The sequence below is a fragment of the Oncorhynchus keta genome, chromosome 15 (genome assembly GCF_023373465.1).
Source record: "Oncorhynchus keta strain PuntledgeMale-10-30-2019 chromosome 15, Oket_V2, whole genome shotgun sequence".
NCBI classification, from domain to species: Eukaryota; Metazoa; Chordata; class Actinopteri; order Salmoniformes; family Salmonidae; genus Oncorhynchus; species Oncorhynchus keta.
Window position 1 is genome coordinate 3,226,755 of NC_068435.1, and position 8,040 is coordinate 3,234,794.

General features: G+C 45.1%; 1 long non-coding RNA gene across 1 annotated transcript; it reads right to left on the reverse strand.

Annotated features, from left to right (window-relative positions):
• Positions 1-631: 631 nt before the first annotated feature.
• LOC127907497 (uncharacterized) lies at positions 632-7,491 on the reverse strand. The gene is made up of 3 exons (XR_008064598.1): positions 7,372-7,491; positions 6,422-6,517; positions 632-776 (listed from the first exon to the last, which is right to left on the reverse strand). It is a non-coding gene; the product is annotated as an uncharacterized LOC127907497 (long non-coding RNA).
• Between the last annotated feature and the right edge of the window lie 549 nt (positions 7,492-8,040).

An 8,040-nucleotide genomic window follows, 5' to 3' on the forward strand; every position in this document is an offset into this window, starting at 1 on the left:
CTGTAGTAGGTCAGGTGGTCAGTGTGTGGTCAGTGTGTGCTACCGTGTCGTCTCCATCGGGGTCCTGCAGGGAGCTGTAGTAGGCCAGGTGGTCAGTGTGTGCTACCGTGTCGTCTCCATCGGGGTCCTGCAGGGAGCTGTAGTAGGTCAGGTGGTCAGTGTGTGGGTACCGTGTCGTCTCCATCGGGGTCCTGCAGGGAGCTGTAGTAGGTCAGGTGGTCAGTGTGTGGTACCGTGTCGTCTCCATCGGGGTCCTGCAGGGAGCTGTAGTAGGTCAGGTGGTCAGTGTGTGGTACCGTGTCGTCTCCATCGGGGTCCTGCAGGGAGCTGTAGTAGGTCAGGTGGTCAGTGTGTGGTACTGTGTGGTACCGTGTGGTACTGTGTGGTACCGTGTCGTCTCCATCGGGGTCCTGCAGGGAGCTGTAGTAGGTCAGGTGGTCAGTGTGTGGTACCGTGTCGTCTCCATCGGGTCCTGCAGGGAGCTGTAGTAGGTCAGGTGGTCAGTGTGTGGTACCGTGTGGTCAGTGTGTGGTACTGTGTGGTACCGTGTCGTCTCCATCGGGGTCCTGCAGGGCGCTGTAGTAGGTCAGGTGGTCAGTGTGTGTGGTCAGGTGGTCAGTGTGGTACCGTGTCGTCTCCATCGGGGTCCTGCAGGGAGCTGTAGTAGGCCGCTCTCTCATCCTCTTCTTCCATAAAGACGGAGGCTCATATGACGTCAGGAAGGTAGACGGTCGGTACAGGTGCTTGTTCAGGTGGTGCTGCCTCTTATTGGACACCTACAGGCATAAACAACATTATCAACAACATCATTACCTATTACTAGCCTGTTCAACCTCTCTTTCGTATCGTCTGAGATTCCCAAAGATTGGAAAGCTGCCGCGGTCATCCCCCTCTTCAAAGGGGGAGACACTCTAGACCCAAACTGCTACAGACCTATATCTATCCTACCCTGTCTTTCTAAGGTCTTCGAAAGCCAAGTTAACAAACAGATCACCGACCATTTTGAATCCCACCGTACCTTCTCCGCTATGCAATCTGGTTTCAGAGCCGGTCACGAGCACCTCAGTCACGCTCAAGGTCCTGAACTATATCATAACCTCCATCGATAAGAGACAATACTGTGCAGCTGTATTCATTCACCTGGCCAATGCTTTCGACTCTGTCAATAACCACATTCTTATCAGCAGACTCAACAGCCTTGGTTTCTCAAATTACTGCCTCGCCTGGTTCACCAAATACTTCTCTGATAGAGATCAGTGTGTCAAATCGGAGGGCCTGTTGTCCGGACCTCTGGCAGTCTCTATGGGGGTGCCACAGGGTTCAATTCTCGGGCCGACTCTCTTCTCTGTATACATCAATGATGTCGCTCTTGCTGCTGGTGAGTCTCTGATCCACCTCTACGCAGACGACACCATTCTGTATACATCTGGCCCTTCTTTGGACACTGTGTTAACTAACCTCCAGACGACACCATTCTGTATACATCTGGCCCTTCTTTAGACACTGTGTTAACTAACCTCCAGACGTCACCATTCTGTATACTTCTGGCCCTTCTTTGGACACTGTGTTTAACAACCCTCCAGACGAGATTCAGTGCCATACAACTCTCCTTCCGTGGAATCCAACTGCTCTTAAATGGTAGTAAAACTAAATGCATGCTCTTCAACAGATCACTGTCCGCACCTGCCCGCCCGTCCAGCATCACTACTCTGGACGGTTCTGACCTAGAATATGTGGACAACTACAAATACCTAGGTGTCTGGTTAGACTGTAAACTCTCCTTCCAGACTCATATTAAGCATCTCCAATCCAAAATTAAATCTAGAATCGGCTTCCTATTTCGCAACAAAGCCTCCTTCTCACTGGTCACCATAGCAACACCCACCCGTAGCACGTGCTCCAGCAGGTATATCTCACTGGTCACCATAGCAACACCCACCCGTAGCACGCGCTCCAGCAGGTATATTTCACTGGTCACCATAGCAACACCCACCCGTAGCACGCGCTCCAGCAGGTATATTTCACTGGTCACCATAGCAACACCCACCCGTAGCACGCGCTCCAGCAGGTATATTTCACTGGTCACCATAGCAACACCCACCCGTAGCACGCGCTCCAGCAGGTATATTTCACTGGTCACCATAGCAACACCCACCCCTAGCACGCGCTCCAGCAGGTATATTTCACTGGTGACCATAGCAACACCCACCCGTAGCACGCGCTCCAGCAGGTATATTTCACTGGTCACCATAGCAACACCCACCCGTAGCACGCGCTCCAGCAGTATATCTCACTGGTGACCATAGCAACACCCACCCGTAGCACGCGCTCCAGCAGGTATATTTCACTGGTCACCATAGCAACACCCACCCGTAGCACGCGCTCCAGCAGGTATATTTCACTGGTCACCATAGCAACACCCACCCGTAGCACGCGCTCCAGCAGGTATATTTCACTGGTCACCATAGCAACACCCACCCGTAGCACGCGCTCCAGCAGGTATATTTCACTGGTCATCCCCAAAGCCAACACCTCCTTTGGCTGGCTTTCCTTCCAGTTCTCTGCTGCCAACGACTGGAACGAACTGCAAAAATCACTGAAGTTGGAGACTCTTATCTCCATCACTCGCTTTAAGCACCAGCTGTCAGAGCAGCTCACAGATCACTGCACCTGTACATAGCCCATCTGTAAATAGCCCATCCAACTACCTCATCACCATACTGTATTTATTTATCTTGCTCCTTTGCACCCCAGTATCTCTACTTGCACATTCATCTTCTGCACATCCATCACTCCAGTGTTTAACTGCTAAATTGTAATTACTTGGTCACAATGGCCTATTCATAGCCTTATACATCCCTTATCTCACCTCATTTGCACACACTGTAAACAGCATCAACAACAACAACAGCATCATCAACAACAACAGCATCAACAACAACAGCATCATCAACAACAACAGCATCAACAACAACAACAGCATCATCAACAACAACAGCATCAACAACAACAACAGCATCAACAACAACAACAGCATGATCAACAACAACAGCATCATCATCATTAACAACAACAGCATCATCAACAACAACAGCATCAACAACAACAACAGCATCATCAACAACAACAGCATCATCAACAACAACAGCATCATCAACAACAACAGCATCAACAACAACAACAGCATCAACAACAACAACAGCATCAACAACAACAACAGCATGATCAACAACAACAGCATCATCAACAACAACAGCGTCAACAACAACAACAGCATCATCAACAACAACAGCATCAACAACAACAACAGCATCATCAACAACAACAGCATCAACAACAACAACAGCATCATCAACAACAGCATCAACAACAACAGCAGCATCATCAACAACAACAGCATCAACAACAACAACAGCATCATCAACAACAACAGCATCAACAACAACAACAGCATCAACAACAACAACAGCATCAACAACAACAACAGCATGATCAACAACAACAGCATCATCAACAACAACAGCATCAACAACAACAGCATCATCATCATCAACAACAACAGCATCATCAACAACAACAGCATCAACAACAGCATCATCAACAACAACAGCATCATCATGATCAACAACAACATCATCAATAACAACAACAACAGCATCATCAACAACAACAGCATCATCAACAACAACAGCATCATCAACAACAACAACATCATCATCAACAACAGCATCATCAACAACAACAGCATCATCAACAACAACAGCATCATCATCATCAACATCATCAACAACAACAGCATCATCAACAACAACATCATCAACAACAACAACATCATCATCAACAACAACATCATCATCAACAACAACAACAGCATCATCAACAACAACATCATCATCATCATCAACAACAACAACAGCATCATCAACAACAACAGCATTATCATCAACAGCATCATCAACAACAACAGCATCATCAACAACAACAACAGCATCATCAACAACAACAACAACAACAACAACAGCATCATCAACAACAACAGCATCATCAACAACAACAGCATCATCAACAACAACAGCATCATCAACAACAGCATCATAATCAACAACAACAGCATCAACAACAACAACAGCATCAACAGCATCAACAACAGCATCAACAACAACAACAGCATCATCAACAACAACAACAGCAGCATCATCATCATCATCAACATCATCAACAACAACAGCATCATCAACAACAACAACAGCATCATCAACAACAACAACATCATCAACAACAACATCATCAACAACAACAACAGCATCATCAACTACAACAGCATCATCAACAACAACAACATCATCATCAACAACAGCATCATCAACAACAACATCATCATCATCAACAACAGCATCATCAACAACAACAACAGCAGCATCATCATCATCATCAACAACATCATCAACAACAACAACAGCATCATCAACAACAACAGCATCATCAACAACAACAACAACAACAGCATCAACAACAACAACAGCATCATCAACAACAACAGCATCATCAACAGCATCATCATCATCATCAACAACAACAGCATCATCATCAACAACAACAACAACAACATCATCAACAACAACAGCATCATCAACAACAACAACATCATCAACAACAACAACAACAGCATCATCATCATCAACAACAACAGCATCAACAACAACAACAGCATCATCAACAACAACATCATCAACAACAACAACAGCATCATCAACAACAACAGCATCATCAACAACAACAACATCATCATCAACAACAGCATCATCAACAACAACAACAGCATCATCAACAGCAGCATCATCATCATCATCAACAACATCATCAACAACAACAGCATCATCAACAACAACAACAGCATCATCAACAACAACAGCATCATCAACAACAACAACAACAACAACAACAGCATCAACAACAACAACAGCATCATCAACAACAACAGCATCATCAACAGCATCATCATCATCATCAACAACAACAGCATCATCAACAACAACAACAACAACAACATCATCAACAACAACAGCATCATCAACAACAACATCATCATCATCAACAACAGCATCATCAACAACAACAGCATCATCAACAACAACAGCATCATCAACAACAACAACAACATCAACAACAACAACAGCATCATCAACAACAACATCATCAACAACAACAACATCATCAACAACAACAACAACAGCATCATCAACAACAACAACAGCATCATCAACAACAACATCATCAACAACAACAACAACAGCATCATCAACAACAACAACAACATCATCATCATCAACAACATCATCATGTTTAAACATGTTTAAAATGTATTTCAGGAAGTTATTATCGACTGTATGTATAGCCATGTCCCAGTTTAGATGTCCCTGACCGTAATAGTTTGCTAGCGAGTTGGTCGCTCCGTGTTTAAGCCAGGTGTGGTGAGTTAAATAATGAGCGTGTAGTTCACCTCTGTTTTCCCTCTCCCCGAGGAGTAGATCTAGTCCATGTAACTCTGTCTTGGACGTGACTAAATACGGGTCATTATTAAAACTAATGAATGTAAATTAACTGAAATCCTGTTTTCCATAGTGTTACGTCATCTGATTAACAAAGTGCTTAATTGGTTAATAAGTGCGGGCGCGTTTCAGGAGCGAAGGTCCTGTTCTCCTCAGCTTAGGGTTGAGCACCATTTGACATGGTCTTCCATTGCAATTTGGGGTGTTCTGTACGTACGGGCAGTTGATTTAACCTGTCCTGGTAGACTCTCTTTAGTCCCAGTAAAGGGGAACGTTAGGCTGTGGATACAGCTGGAAAAGGGGTAAATCCCTAGTTATGCTGTTTAGCATTTAGGCCGTAGTTTTATCTGCAGTAGAAACCCTATTGAGAGGCTGAGCTATAGACTCGCCGACATCTGTACATTTTTTTGTGAGTTTTCATATCCTGAATGTTTCTGCTATGGACAAATGTTTGAGACAAGACGTGTATCTTGAAATCCTGCATCGTATTGTGTCTGTATAATCACCCTTAGCTACCCAGGGTCCTCTATTCTACTCTCCTCGTTCCCACCTATCACCTCCCTTAGCTACCCAGGGTCCTCTACTCTACTCGTTCCCACCTATCACCTCCCTTAGCTACCCAGGGTCCTCTATTCTACTCTCCTCGTTCCCACCTATCACCTCCCTTAGCTACCCTGGGTCCTCTACTCTACTCTCCTCATTCCCACCTATCACCTCCCTTAGCTACCCTGGGTCCTCTACTCCCCTCATTCCCACCTATCACCCCCCCCAGATGCTCTATGGCTTTGAACTCATCCAGAGGTGAACTAGACTACAAAACATGATTTGAGGTTGAGGTTTGAGAACCACTGAGGGAGGGGTTATGTAGATACCTTCTTGCTGTACATGCACATGTTGGGGGTCCTCCCAGGAACAGGGATTCCTGCTTTAGTCAGTTTGATGAAGTACTTCTGAACGCGGCTGGCCACCTGCACACACAGAGAACAAACTTTTAGCTCAAAAGATAATGTATTGTTGTGCGTGTGTGTAAGTGTGTAGGTGTGTGTGTGTAGGTGCGCGTGCGTGTGTGTGTGTGTGTGTGTAGGTATGTGTGTAGGTGTGTGTAGGTGTGTGTGTGTACGTGTGTGTAGGTGTGTGTGTGTAGGTGTGTAGGTGTGTGTGTGTGTGTGTGTAGGTGTGTGTGTGTAGGTGCGCGTGTGTGTGTGTGTGTGTGTGTGTGTGTGTGTGTGTGTGTGTGTGTGTGTGTGTGTGTGTGTGTGTGTGTGTGTGTGTGTGTGTGTGTGTGTGTGTGTGTGTGTGTGTGTGTGTGTAGGTGTGTGTGTGTGTGTGTGCGTGTGTGTAGGTGTGTCAGTGTGTGTGTGTAGGTGTGTGTGTGTGTAGGTGTGTCAGTGTGTGTGTGTAGGTGTGTGTGTGTGTGTGTGTGTGTGTAGGTGTGTGTGTGTGTGTAGTGTGTCAGTGTGTGTGTGTAGGTGTGTGTGTGTAGGTGTGTGTGTGTAGGTGTGTGTGTGTGTGTGTGTGTGTGTGTGTGTGTGTGTGTGTGTGTGTGTGTGTGTGTGTGTGTGTGTGTGTGTGTGTGTGTGTGTGTGTGTGTGTGTGTGTGTGTGTCAGTGTGTGTGTGTGTGTGTGTGTAGGTGTGTCAGTGTGTGTGTGTGTAGGTGTGTGTGTGTGTGTGTGTGTGTGTGTGTGTGTGTGTGTGTGTGTGTGTGTGTGTGTAGGTGTGTCAGTGTGTGTGTGTGTGTGTGTGTGTGTGTGTGTGTGTGTGTGTGTGTGTGTGTGTGTGTGTGTGTGTGTGTGTGTGTGTGTGTGTGCGTGCGTGTGACACCTGTTTAGCGGTCCTGTTGCCCAGGGCGTCAGCTATCTTCTGCCAGCGTTTAGACTCCACCTCCTCAGGAGAGAACTTCAGCAGCAGATGCTCCAACTGTTTCTACACAGGAACAACTCATTTAGGAACAACTCCTTTAGGAACAACTCATTTAGGAACAACTCATTTAGGAACAACTCATTTAGGAACAGCTCATTTAGGAACAACTCATTTAGGAACAACTCATTTAGGAACAACTCATTTAGGAACAACTCATTTAGGAACAACTAATTTAGGAACAGCTCATTTAGGAACAACTCATTTAGGAACAACTCATTTAGGAACAACTCATTTAGGAACAACTCATTTAGGAACAACTCATTTAGGAACAACTCATTTAGGAACAACTCATTTAGGAACAACTCATTTAGGAACAACTCATTTAGGAACAACTCATTTAGGAACAACTCATTTAGGAACAACTCCTTTAGGAACAACTCATTTAGGAACAACTCATTTAGGAACAACTCATTTAGGAACAACTCATTTAGGAACAACTCATTTAGGAACAACTCATTTAGGAACAACTCATTTAGGAACAGCTCATTTAGGAACAACTCATTTAGGAACAACTCATTTAGGAACAACTCATTTAGGAACAACTCATTTAGGAACAACTCATTTAGGAAC